Source organism: Typopeltis vanoorti, chromosome 18, assembly GCF_054136105.1.
Source record: "Typopeltis vanoorti isolate ZY-2024b chromosome 18, IOZ_Tvanoo_1.0, whole genome shotgun sequence".
In the NCBI taxonomy this organism is placed as follows: Eukaryota; Metazoa; Arthropoda; class Arachnida; order Uropygi; family Thelyphonidae; genus Typopeltis; species Typopeltis vanoorti.
This window is the reverse complement of record NC_143566.1, coordinates 109,679,499-109,694,329: the sequence shown is the minus strand read 5'-3', so window position 1 is coordinate 109,694,329 and position 14,831 is coordinate 109,679,499. Positions and strand designations below refer to the sequence as shown.

At 35.9% G+C, this 14,831-nt stretch overlaps 1 long non-coding RNA gene and 1 other non-coding gene across 2 annotated transcripts in view; one reads left to right on the top strand and one right to left on the bottom strand.

Annotated features, from left to right (window-relative positions):
- The window catches only part of LOC150097056 (uncharacterized), a 37,236-nt gene extending 27,565 nt beyond the window's left edge, over nt 1–9,671 (bottom strand). The window contains exon 1 of the long non-coding RNA XR_016549775.1: nt 9,565–9,671. This is a non-coding gene — a long non-coding RNA (uncharacterized LOC150097056). The remainder of the gene's footprint in view (nt 1–9,564) is intronic.
- A 432-nt stretch (nt 9,672–10,103) lies between these two features.
- On the top strand, nt 10,104–10,176 carry TRNAK-CUU (transfer RNA lysine (anticodon CUU)). Its single transcript has one exon. It is a non-coding gene; the product is annotated as a tRNA-Lys (tRNA).
- Nucleotides 10,177–14,831: the final 4,655 nt, after the last annotated feature.

Genomic DNA, 14,831 nt, shown 5'->3' with positions numbered 1-14,831 from the left:
GCTGATCTGTGTTCACGGGGTCGGTTTGCCTGCTATGACGGACGAAAAACCTGCGTTTCCGGGAGAAAAATTCTCTACGCCCGTAAGACCGGCTAAATCACCATATGACCACGTAATTAAGCTTCCTCGCGTCATAGACTGGATTCAAAGAGCCCCGCTATATCAGCTGAGCTACGAAGTCTCACTGTATGATGCCCATACCTTTAAAAAAAGCAATGAAATAAACAGATACGGTTTTCATTAAAGAGCTCATGGAATTGGAGATATTTAACGTTATATTTCTTATTCCTAATTTCTCGCTGTCTTACAATAGAAACTGATGCTTCTGTACCTGATAAAGAGATTTTAATCTTATCACAAAATCAGAGCTGTCAATATTTAAAACACACAAAAAAAGAGACTCAAAAATAAAAATAAAAGAGAAAAGAAGGTAAATTCTCTTAATACATCGTCCTCTTCTCAACAATGAAAGCTACAAGAGGAAAAATCAGGATGTGAAGTGGCTCTGCTCCGTTTTATAATCATACTAAATTCTTTCATGATCGCTGAAGTTATCTAAAGAATAAAATCTATTATTTTATCAATATTGTTAAAGTTCCAAACAGCGAGCAGTTCGTGCTGCCATCTCTCGGGTATAATAGTGTTTGAGAAATTAAATTGAAAAGTTGTTTTGATTTTATGTAGTAACATCAGTAAAACCTGTTCTTATTTTTAAAAAATCAACTTCAACGGTTGACATAATATTTGCTCATAATAAACGGAAAAAGAATGTTTGCTGACTGATATTATAATAGTTGACATATAAAATATGAACATGAAACCTTGGATGGAAAATTTAAACGTGCTCGCTCAAATTTCCCGATGTATAAGTGTACTTGGGCAACGTCATAATTGTCTTGATTTTATAAATAATAATGAATAAAAAGATTACTTAAATATAAAACCTGCATTTATTATTAGGTTAACAATACGTAAATATTTAGTTAACTTTTTAAAAATAAATTACATTAAATTCGTTTATAATTTATACAGTAATGTAATAATATTATACATTTTCAATAAATAATAAAAATATTAAGTGTTGTTTAATTTGGGAGGGAAGTTAATCGACCGTGAGATGCGGTGATTAATACCCTTGGAGGGTAATGGATGGCAATGTTGTAGCCAATGAAGTTCTAACTGAGGTTCGGCTATTGCTTTACCCTCCTGCAATCCTACAATGATCAGAGCTTTAATTTAATAGCTCAATAACACCTTATCCCTACACTGTCCTCCACAGATAACGGGGAAGATGAAAAGCAATCTTGCTTCGCCCCTTTAAGCCAGTCCTTATAAGGACTATAAGGTTGTTTAATTTGAGCTTAAAATGTACTGAAGATGAGCTGAAGGCGAAAATTATACTATTAAATAATTCTTTTTACGTGAGTTTTTCCGTTATTAATTTTGTATTTATATGTCTGCTCACGGTTTGCTATTATTAAAGTTCTTAAAAGAACTGGGCGATGGACTGAGTCCTTGACTCTTTATCCCGTCATCTGAATGAAGAGAATCTGTGTGGATGGAGTGTTATTGAGCTAAAAGCTCTAGTCATGGATGGGGTAACGGCAATAGCCGAGCCTGAGTTAAAACTTCATTGGCTACAGCATTGCCATTCGTTACCTTGGAAGTCCCCAAAAGAACTCTTCTCCTCCGGCCATTATTAAAACTTAATATTTTTAAGAATATTGGACACCTTAGGAAGCAGTGCACTGCTCCGAAATGAGGGCAGTGCAAAAGAATAGGTCACGAGGATAAAGAGTGTTCTGGTATGACCTATGTCTCAATGCTAGCGAAACGCACAGCCGCAAACCAACCAAATACATGCGACGAGCTTGAAACAGCCGTCGATGTACAAGAAGAGACCACAGATCATCATGAAGAGGAAGAAAAACTCAGTGGTATAAATGAAAAAAAAAAAAAACGAAGAAGTCAAACCACAAAACCCCATCACGAACTCTCCACCAAAACCGGAGGTGCCCCAAAAGGCCTTTCAAGAAGATAATGGTGAAAAGGAGGCCGATAAAGTGATGTGAGAAAAAAAATGATACGCAAAAAACAAATTCGGAATAACGGGGGAAACCAATGAAAGCCCAGATTTCATCCCAACCAGAAGAGCGAAAATTAAGTTTACCCCAACATCAAACCGAAAAAAGAAAAGGCTAAAACTGACAAGAAAAAGGATGGGCTTGCCAAATCATGCACAAAAACACAATTATACTTAGCCTAAATTGCAATGGGCTTAATCATCCTGTATCTCAGAAACTACTAAGAAACACAGTACATCAGAACCACGCAGACATAGTAATGATACAAGACACAAGAATACACACGGACACAGAAACAGAAGAAAAACTCCGCAGAAACCTGCAGTGCCACTATTACATCATTGCTGAACCAGCACAAAGTAATGGCATTGCAGGTTTAATAATCCTAGTAAGCAAAAAGAGCAATCTGAAAATCATATCACACTGCACACTCATAGAACACAGAGCGCTAGAGGTTGAAATGGTCTGGGAAGATCAAATAGTGTCTCTGATTAATATGTACGGCCCAGTTGATCACAATAACAAAAAAACACTTTTGGGAAACAATAGAAACCAAACTCGCAAACATAAAAAACATCATAATGGGGGGGTGGGGACATGAATTTCACTGAAAACAACGCTATAGACAGGGAAACTAGCAATACTTTAACAAAACACAATTATACACACGTGATACAACGCTGTCAAATCAAAGACACTTTTCGTATACTTTACCCTACACTAAAAGAATACACCCACTATTCTCCCACCAACGCTTCACGGTTAGACCGGATTTACGTTAGCGAACATCTAAAATCCACTGTAAGGGAAGTTTGCCACATAGCACTAAGCTTTAGTGACTGTCATCTGCTCAAGGCTAAACTCTCTCTTGGAACTCACGACAGCCACACATACACGAACAGAAATTACCCGATGTGGAAATTAAACAACAGCATCCTCCACACAGACAAATTTACTACATACATAAAACAAATATTAGACAGCATAACTGACATTAATCATCCAGTGGATGCCTGGAACAAGTTTAAAACACAAGTTAAAAAAGCGGCTACAAACATAGGGAAACACAGAAAATACAACACAAGCAAAGAAAAATTAAACACAATAAAAGAACTCACAAAAAATACAACACAGATACATCCCTTCTGCAAAACAAAACTGATATTAACGTCCTGAAAGCCAAATTGAGACAAATCGAAATTAAAGAGGCTGAAGGGGAATGGATTCGGGCGAAGACCAAAGCTATGGAACAGGATGAAGGTAAAACTAAATCTGGGTTTCTGTTTGAAGACTTAAGAAAGCAAAAAACCACCTTTCGTAAAAATCAAACACGAGGGGACGGAGGTCGAGGGTGACGCAAATCTCTTCCGTCACTTCCACTCGGAATATACAAAGATCTTCGCCCGAAAAGACAGTTACACAACAGAGACACAAAAACTATTAAAAAAACTTCCCCACACTCAAGGAGACAGAAGCGGAACAAATAGACTCACCAATCACACCAACAGAATGCAAAAACACCATTAAAGCCCTTCCACTACGCAAATCACCAGGACCCGATGGCCTCACTTCGGAATTCTATAAAGCGTACTACCCACTTTTTGAGACACTATTTGTGAACATGCTTTTCGAAATACAAAAATCGGAGAGCATCCCAGACGATTTCAACCTTGGATACATAACACTTGTACCCAAAAAGAAAGACAATGGAAGCACACAATGGAGAGGCATAACACTTCTCAATACAGACTTTAAAATCATGTCAAAAATATTGTCACACAGAATACAAACACACATTCATAAATTAATATCGCCATCCCAAGCCTGCGGTATAAAAAAACAGGAAAATATCAGACAAACATCCTACTGACTCGTTGCATATATGAGCATTATCAGGCTACACAGCAACCTTGTCTGATGATAAGTCTTGATATTGAAAAGGCCTTCGATTCAGTTAGCCACCACTATCTGAACGAAGTCCTCATAGCTGCAGGCTTTTTGAAGAAATTCCGAAACATAATATCGAACATATCTTGCCTTAGAACCGGTGATACGCGCTATGCCGGGATGTTCTGAGATTGGAGGTGAAGGACAAACAAAAGTGCTCGCCTATGCCGATGATGTAACATTAACTTTAACAACAGCCCAGTCCTTCGCGCTGGCTCTCGATATATTCCACACATTTCACAAAGCTTCAGGTCTAAAGTTAAATCTAAACAAATGTCATGCGTTGTTCGTCGGCAGGTGGACAAATAAGCCAAACTTGCCGAACGAAATAAAAATCAACGAATACCTCCCATTCCTGGGAATCACAGTAGGAAACCAACAACAACAAAACGCACTATGGGAACGGAACCAGCCCTTAAAAAAATAATAGAGAAAATATCACAAATGAAAACCAGACAACTTTCGGTTAGGTCGAGGGCAAAACTATGCAACCAATACCCACTATCAAAGGTATGGTATCTGGTGGAAAACGTCAATTATAACGGGAGACAAGTAGAAAAAATACACCGAGAGTGTGCAAAATTTATTTGGGATTCAAAATACGAACCCCTAAGAAGGACCACAATTTTCCATGACGTTGAAGCCGGAGGACTTGGCCTGATCAACGTACACCTGAAATCTCTAAGTGCAAGCGCAAAACTCGTAGAGAGAGCGTACTCCGAAAGAAAAGCATGGAGCAAATACATTATACATTATACACAAAGAATAATGCCAGACAAAATAATCTGTACCCTTCCCCAGTCGCATGGCAAAACACCCAAAATGTTCTATGAGATGGCAGAAGGATATAGGTTCATTAACAATTACATAACAATAAATGAATTCCTAAACATGAAACCCAAAACAGCTCAAATCAATCTCACGCGAGCTGTAATACCACCCCCTCAGCACCGTGAGATTGAAAGAGGACAAATAAAACAATCCCATGGACTAAAAAAAAAGTATTCACATTACCCATTAACCCTAAACTTAAAACATTCTTTTACAAAGTACACCCCGCCTGTTTGCCCACAATACTATGGTGCATAGGGAAAGGCATTCCACTGCACCATCCAGCCAAATGTCATTTTTGTCCCCAACCAGAAACACTACACCACATAATGCTCTGCTGCCCTCATACGTCTAAAATATGTTAGACGTATGAGGGCAGCAACTAATATGGGTAGTTGCGATAAAAAACTTTATCGCAACTAACCTTCACAGAACACACACTCTTCTGGCTAAACGATGGACACATTAACAACACCACAGCAATAATCATCATTTCAGCGATGTATGCTATCTGGACCTGCAGATGCGATAAAGTTTATGGCAGAGAAGCAGGCCCAGATATAATTACAAAGCTGAACAACTACTTAAAACAAATCATTACAGACACTATACACAGGAAAAAGATTACAAGAAACCAATGGCGCAGAACAGGTCTCATAACAGAAGATGTGGATGAACAAGTACTTATTCAAGAAATAAAAGACCGACCCTAAAACAACAAATCAAGCCCATCTCCCTATATACGCATACATACAAGAGATAATGATGTAGCAATAACCCAATTAATGATATACAGCCAAAAATATATGAAAGAAACTATATGTATAGAATAAGTAAACCTGTATATGTTAAAACAAACCTTACATAGGCTTGTTTTTTAAGTGTCTCCTAACAGGAGATACTAACGTAGATCGAATCCCATATGTAAGTTGAAATATACAACAAAAATATATGAATATCATATAATAGAAGGAAATATGATTTAGGAAAATAGATATGTGGCTGTTAACTTAAATTCATAATATATAATTGAATGGATACAAAAGATATGCTATATTAAAAGAAAAAAAAATAAAATACTGCCCAGCTCATGTTAAAAGGACTTTAGGAAGAAGCAGACACTGAGCAGATTATGATGTTAAAAAATACCGAAGAATAAATTGTAAAAATATACATATTGCTAAGATATGAAAAAACGTAAATCAAAATGCCCAATAGAATAAGCATTCTATGTGTATGTGTATATATATTGTAAATAGTTGTACATATATTTATTTTTAATGTACTTAGATGCTTTGGTGTAAATAAAATATAACAAGTGGCGCTTGGCCGCTCGAAGTTAGACCTAGGTTCTAGTCTAGTCGCTGACTGGAGGAATTTTTTTTAAGCCTACCTTCGACCGGTTCCCGAGTTAGTCGATCTCTGGCACGGGCAAGAGGGTTTTTCCACCCGGAAACTTGGGTTTTTCGTCCCGTAAACACAAGAAAATCGACCGTAGTACCCACATTATTTCAGACAGTGACATATCTTGTTAGCGTTAGGTCCAAGAGATGGCAGCACTTGTTTGCCAGCCTCTTCATCGGTGGCTGCTATAATTAGTGATAGACCAGAGCCAGCTATCTCTGATTGACTACCGGTGGAGATTGAACTGCCCATTCAGTCTCCAAAAGCCAGATAGGGTATAAAGGCCTTGCTTACTCCCTATTAGGGAATAAAAAGCGTTAGCTGATTTTTTTTCACCTGTTCTAACTGCTGCAACTGCATTCTGATACACATCTTTTAATATAGCTATTAGTTTTCTATCAATTCCATAGGATTCTAGCATTGCTAATGTCACTTTCTGGCCAATACTGTCAAATCTATCTGAAAATCAACAAAGCAAGCATACATGTTTTGTTTTTTATCCTGGCTTTCTCTGCTATTAACTGCATTGCCAAAATCTGTTCAATTCTGCTTCCATGTTTCCTAAATCCTGCTTGCTCGTCTGCAAGGTATGCTTCCAATTGTGTTCTCAATCTTTCTGTTCAATATCATCATCATCATCATCATCACCTTACCAAAGTGACTTGTCAAAGCAATTGTCCTATAATCTTTACATTCTAGCTAATTTACATTATAGTTGAATAGCTGTTGATAAATAAAACCTACTTCTTTTTCTGAAACTAAGTTAAAGATCGTATTGATGTGTTTAGTTGCACACAACTTTCTAACACGTATAACAAATATAAAAGAAAGCTGACAGCCTACTTTCAGTCATGAGGGTAAGGTATAAAACTTTATCAATTAATTACTTATTTCGACTAGTTAAGAGGGTTGCATAAATAAATAAAATTTAATAAATATTAAAAATAAAAATGTGAAGTGCAAGATGATGTATATCCCGTTGGGCTAATTTTCTGGTTTGTCATTATCGATGTCTAAAAGATACATTTCGGTAGAAAACTCTTTTAAGATTTCTTAAAATCGTGTACGCTAATATTCAGTCTACATCACTTGCAACGAAATTTGTAGGGGGGGGGGGGGAGATGGTCTTTTTTTTAAAGCAGATTTCATTACAATCTTAAATTGGCTACATATTTCCATACCGTTTATTGTTTGCTAAATGATTAAATAAAAAATTAATTAAAAATAAAAAATTAATAAACATTTAAATACAATGTTTATTAATTATTTTTATTTTTATTTTTTTTTAAATACATCCTAAATAATGTTTTCTTTGTTAGAAAATGAGTAAAAACTCAAGTCCTAATAACGTTTCTAAATTAACCTCGATGTGCGTATCGTTTGCATTCCTGCAAACATCCACGCATCCCTACAGTTCAGTCCAAGTATCGTAAATAACATCTGATATAACTTGCGACATTTACAGATATTCTCTCCCTATAAGGTGATTAATAACAATGCACCAGCTCATTCTTACACGCAATTTAGAAAACGTATAACAAAAAATGTATTAAACCTTAAACATGGTTGAACTAAGAAATTCCATGGTTGAATACCGGAACCATTAAATTAATGAGTGAATATATTTCCGCGATTAAAACTTATCTAAACCAAGAACCACGCACTATTGTATCGGCTCTGTTTTTAAAAATACCTCAGAAGTAACCTGATTAATTGGATGACATTTTCTGGTCCTGATGATACTCCTTCAAAATTTGTTGTACATAAATAGCACCTCCTTTATGTCTTCGTTAGAACTTTTAACAGTCATTTTACGTCCACTGGACATGTGGGGAACTTGCAGCATGAAAACAACTGTTTTCAGCCCCTTCCTAAACACCATAAAAGTTAGTCGAGTCGCTATTTCGTTTTCCTGACCTCAGTTATCTCGGAAATAATAAAGGTGTTTAATGCCCAACTCCTTCAGTACTCAATGGTTCACTTATTGGGTTAGCGATCCCCAATACTGATTCTGCTAAGCTCTCTTCATAATAGAGTTCGTTTCCCTTTGCTCACATGGGGTAGAAGCCACGGAATGACTTGAAGAGTATCGTGTGACTGGTCTTGATATTTCCAAGACATTTGATGGTATTTGGCGCAAAGGCATGCTCGGCAAACTACCATTTTATGGTCTGTCTTTCACCAGTTTCTGGTCTAGTGCATTCAGTTCTTTAGATTTCTCTATTAATACCAAAGTAACTCACTTTCCGTCCCTTATAAATAAATGACCTTACTGACCTCATATACATCCATAGTATCATCAACCAAAGTACACTCGGTTTGCAAACTGTGCAGCACCAAATACATACTGATTTCCTTGTCAAGAAACATCAATAAATTTCTTATTTTTTAGTATTATTCATATATAGGCACTAAGGCCTGTATAGCTCAGCGGAAGTGGCACTTGCATCATCTGCACTAAGCCACCCGAAGGTAGACTTAAGTTCAAGTGTAGTTGCCAACTGGAGGAACTTTTTCTTATTCTTTCTTCGACCGATTCCCGAGTTAGTCGATCTCTGGCACGGGGAAGCGGTTTTTTTCTCCGAGAAACTCGAGTTTTCCGTCGCTTAAATTCAAGAAAATCGACCATAGTACCCAGATTATTTCAGATTGTTATGTATCAAGAGATGGTAGCACTTGTTTTCCCATCTCTTCATCGATTGCCGCTTATAATCAAGGATAGCCATCGGCCAGCTATCTCAGATCGGTAAATATTGAACTGCCCACTCAGTCTCCAAAACAGGCTTAGATATAATATTCTGTTGTTTATTTGAAAGTTAATGATTCTTCTTGTGTTGTTTTACTGCTAGTTTACTGTAATATTTAATCTGCTTGGTCTATTCTGAATCTTGGGGCTGTAATGTATTAATCCTGTTTCATTGTCTTCATAGTATCTGCCAACGAAGATTTCTTACATCTCATGACTTTGCATATCAATTCAATGTATCAAATAATGAAGATATTTTAACTCTCTCAGTCTTCAAAATAAATAAATAAAACTAAAAATAATAATTAAATAAAAATTAAAAAATAAATAAACATAATAAAAATAAGTAAATAAATAAAATGAAATTATTGTAAACAATCATAAAGTTGTTTACAATAACACTACAACTCACGGTCTTCTTTACCTAAATATCCAATTACACGATATTGCTATCATCAAATTTAAATCAATGACTGATTTTTAGTTTTAAGTTTTTATATTTAAAATTTTATTGACCATATTATTATTATTATTATTATTATTACGTTATACCTTCAAGGAGTTGATGGAGCTATCGTGGGAGGGCACTCCTCATGACACGCTACCTGCACGCATCGCCATCTATCCCCACAATAGTATATTTTGGCTAGAAATTGCATGTCTGGAATTAATGGATAATCGCTAAAAGTAGTTATATTTAGTTCCGTATTTGATAAACAGGTTCCAAAATTATTCTCGCATTTAATTTTTGTAATGCACTTTAAATCAGTTTTGAATATATATGATATATGATATGAGAAAAATAAAAGCAAGTTATCGTTTGCAGCAAATTCTCACTTTCATTTTATGCCTGTCTGCCGCCGACTGTATACTTCTTAAACGTCTGCCAGCATTTCAACACTAATATCCGTCTAGGATTTGCCTTCAATAAGATTTAAGTATAGTAGTAGTAATCAATAATAACAGAGCCATAGGCTTCACTTTTGTTATTTTTAAATTACTGCGAAACTCATAAAACACTATTTCAATTCATTCATGGAAACTGGTTGAAAATAGAATATAATCGATTGTAAGAACATCAGCTAACGGAAGCCCGGCTAGCTCAGTCGGTAGAGCACGAGACTCTTAATCTCGGGGTCGTGGGTTCGAGCCCCACGTTGGGCGATTCCAATTTTTGCTTTTTTTTTTCTCGTGCCAAACAATATTATACCTTTAAATTAATTTTTGTATATTTTTCATTTCCACATATTTTCTCATTCATTTATTTATATTCCTTGATAAACTTGAATTATTTAAATTAAAGAAATTAAAAAAAGAACAATTTATCTTGTCATTATCAACAGATGCCGCCACTTTGATTTTTTTTCCTAAATTCGCCTTGATGTTAGCTGTTTTCATGAGGATTTATATATCCCCACCCTCACACTTTCTCTCTCTCTCTCTCTCTCTCTCTCTCTCTCTCTCTCTCTCTCCGTGATTCGTGTCTAAATTTTTCAATAATTATTACATCCACTGATGAATATTTCATACTTATCAATCCACGTTATCAAATCAGATCCTTGTAAAGTGCACGTTATCCTCCACTACATATTTTCATGTGAGTTACTATCAGGAAACCTAGTTTTCGCCAATCAATGAAATCTGACAATATACAAATACATTGGCTTCTTTAAAAAATATAATATTTATTTAATTATTTATGAGATATTTATGCTGTTAATTATTTATCTAGTCAAAATAAAAAAAAACACCAAAATTAAAAAAAAAGAAAAAAGCATAATTTAGTGTTACCCTTATCAACAGATGGCGCCACTTTGACTTTTATTACTAAATAAGCTTTGATATTAGCTGTTTTCATGAGGATTTAAATCCCCACGCATACATATTTTCCATGATCTAGTTTGCGACTGGATATTTCAATAATTATTAAATCTCTTGATTATAATCAGATACTATTTAAAGTGCACATTACCCCTCCCCGTACATATTTTGAATTTCTTAACTATCAGGAATCTAACTTTCGCCAATCAATGAAATCTGATAATATACAAATACATTAGCTTTAAAAAAATATAAAAAAAAGGGGGAAAGAAAGAAATACAGTATTTATTTAATAGCTAGCAAATATTTTCAAAATGGACTGTATGTGCTTTGAAATTAATTGACAAACCAATATGTGCATGTTGGAATCTTTTCGTGTAACTCATAAAACAAACCAATGTGTTGCAGAAAGAAAGAGTAATATTAGATTAAACCTTGTTTCGGCAACAACAACAAAAAATTCCAAGAAACAGAAGTGGCTGAGACTTCGAACAGGGAAATTTTGAGGTACTAATTATGGATTTTACTTTAAATTTCACTTTCTTCTCATTAAATGAATGGCAACTTAATTATCAACTTCATTTACTATTTATTAATTTTTACTAATTATGATTATTACTTAATTTGCTTCTACAAACGCACAATTGCTCTGCATTAAAATATCGTAACAGGCGAATGCAGGTACCTTCACAAATATTATTTTTGTTCCAATTCGCATTAACAAGTCCTAATTCCGTCCAAGAACCTTCATAGAGGCAGATGGCCCACCTGCAGTTAACATGATACACTTGGACAGGGATATCGTAATAAAAAAAAAAAAAAAGAACATTTTAGGTTGTTAAAATTTTTTGATTTAATTTTTTGTGAAAATTTCGAGTCTCCCATTTGATGTTCTCTGACTCCCCTGAGGTCTCTCTTAATAATAATATAGTATGGACAGAAATCAGTTCCATACAATGGAACTTGTTTCTAGACTCGATACAGTCCCCCCCCCCCACACACACACTCTTCATTTACCACTACCCGGACTCCGTCTCTGGGCACGATCTGGCAGAGTACATGGATTAGGCTCCAGTTGACCGGGAATTCTCCTGACTTTTTATTGACAGGTTTGGGTCCGTGCACTAACTGGCGGCTGGCGTGCGGAACCACCATTTTAGCTGATGAATCCTGAAAATGGAGGGGGTTCTGGTCTCTGAGCATGCTTGCCATGGCCTTGAAGGGTATCACTTACACTGCACGGAGAAGGGGGCGGGGAACCTAAACCAGAATCCCTATTCTGAAGACCAAACATGGCATTCGCCACTTCAGACCTCCAATAAGCAGGGCGGAGGTATTTCACCGAGAGATGAAGAACATCTGTCACCTATTGTCTAGTTGGCATTTTCTCCAACTAGGAAGGTATCCTTGTGCAGCGGAAATACTCGCTGCAAACGCCAGGCTACTGTGGGAAGGCGAGATTGATTTGATAGAGAGAGAGACTGCATATTACGCCCTTTAGTGGCCGTTGCCCATTACTGCTACCACTTGACCACAGTTCTTTATAGCAATTAAAGAATAACTGACATATATCGATACCTCGTATCATAAATTTATTCAAGTATTAAACAATAAAATACAAGACAATTAAAGTTAAAATAATAGACAAAATGAAAGAAACCAAGCCCTGGATTACACAGGAAATCAGACACTACATAGAAATTAGAGATAAAGTGTATAAAAAGCTTAAAAAAATACCTGAACAATCAAATATTATGAACACAGTTTCAAGTACTATAGGAATCTGATACATCATAAATTAAAAGAAAGTAAAAACGAGTACTACAGAAATGAATGCCTAAAATGCCAAGGAAACCCTAGAAAACAATGGAAGTTTGTGAATAAATTAATCGGCAAAGATTTACAAAAACAAACCCTTCCCATACTTAAAGATAGGAATAGAGAAAATGGAGACAGAGGATTAGCTGAAGAATAATCACTTTGCCACAATCAGTGAAAGCATTCTGAAAAATGTTAAAACCATCCCTCAGAATTGCACTCCCAAGAGAATTGATAACTCCATCTATTTTTTCCGCACTCGTGAAAACGAAATGAAAAGCATTATAACCAACCATAAAAACCTCAGGATACGACGGTATACTGAAGTTTTGGATACGAAGTTTTAACACTAGTATTATGGAAGAATGCCAAATGTGCGTTATGGAAACCCAATGAACATTTTTAACTGATCACTGATGATAGGCACGTTTCCATCAGATTTTAAGAAGGCCGCAGTTGTATAAATTTACAAAAAGGGGAAACAAAATTAACTTGAAAAATTACAAACCGATTTTCGTTCTATCGGTCTTTTCGAAAATATTAGAGAAATTGGTAAGAATTAGACTCAAACATTTTGGACAAAAACAACCTCTAGCGTGTGGGAAGGCTTATGTGTTCGTCGTACATGTTGATTAATTTTAACGGTATAGATGAGAACACAGACTGATAAGAAAATAACTATTTATGAACTTATTGCTGTTTTTTTGTGGAATTCTATCCAGCATCTTCAGAGCACAAACAAAGTTTGGCATAGTACGCGACCGGTATAACAATGGGACTAGTTTGAACAAAATAGTTTGAACGACTAGTTTGTAACGTGCAACACAGACTAAAGTCCTAATTAGGCCATCTACGTTGAAAAAAAAAAAAAAGCGAGAGAGAAAGCAGGTATTAATTTGGTCTTAAGATGACTGTCTCCCAAATCTTTGGCAAATTTATACAGCCATGTTTGTTGAGGTTTGGAGTATGATTCAAGGCTTCTGCTGATTCTAAGAACAATCTCTCTGACTTGTAAAGCTTTTTGTTTTTTGTTTTTTTTTCGTTCAAACTATTTTGTTCAAAGTAGTCCCATTGTTATTGTCCCAAGGAGGGATTATTAATTGTCCCAAGAAGGAATATTGTCCCAAGGAGGGACAATATCCCTCCTTGGGATACTTGGGACAGTATCCCAAGGAGGGATACTGTCCTTGGGAGAACGGATGAGAGTTGCCAATTTCACATACGGTTTAAAATACGGCGCGCAGTTGATGTTTATTAAGCTATCTTAAATAAATTCAACCATTAACGCCCTACGTGACAAACTATTTAATATTTTAAACCCGGAACTGATTGACTGTCGGAGATCCTAGACAGCAACTCAGACGCAATGGCTAAAAAAGAATTTATCACAGTCAAAAACCGGCACCCGAGAAAATTTGAAATTCTCCAACAAAACATACGCAACGACTGCAATTACAGCAACACCAGTTGTGAATTTATCATCGTCAACCTTAACCAAAGAAGACACTAGTGCATTAAGTCGGGGACACAATTTTGCCGTTACGCCCAAGCAAGTTCCAAAAGCCAAAATAATGGTGTCCGTTGAGCGGGGAATATACGAGCCCTACAACAACAGCCAATAACATTCTTTTAGATGTGGCCAACATCCAAATTCATTCTAAGACTCCAAAAAATAATATCCCGCATAAGGAAATCATCGCTGTAAAAGAGCTACAGAATAATAGTCAGATTATCATAACCAAAGCAGACATAGAGAACGCAACTGTGGTGATGGATTCAACAGAATATGAAAGCAAACTGCACGCACTTTTACAAGATCAGTCAACATACAAAATTATAGATTGGGATCCTACCAACTCTCAAAAGAAGTGTGCAATTTATTTCCTGGCCTAAAGAAACAGTAAACAAACTGAAGCCCTTCCACGTTAAAACACCCAGGATATATGGAGCTCCAAAAATTCTCACAAGGTACACCCTTACGCCGTATTGTGGATAGTATAAACAGTCCCATATGCAAACTTGCTAGACATTTAGCTAAACTGCTAGCCACTGTCACAAACAATTCTTCCTCCTTTGTTAAAAATTCTGCCCACCTAAAAAGTATTTTAAAAAACCATACCTTAAAAAGTTCAGACTTAATGGTGAGTTTTGATATCACCTCACTATTCACAAAACCACTA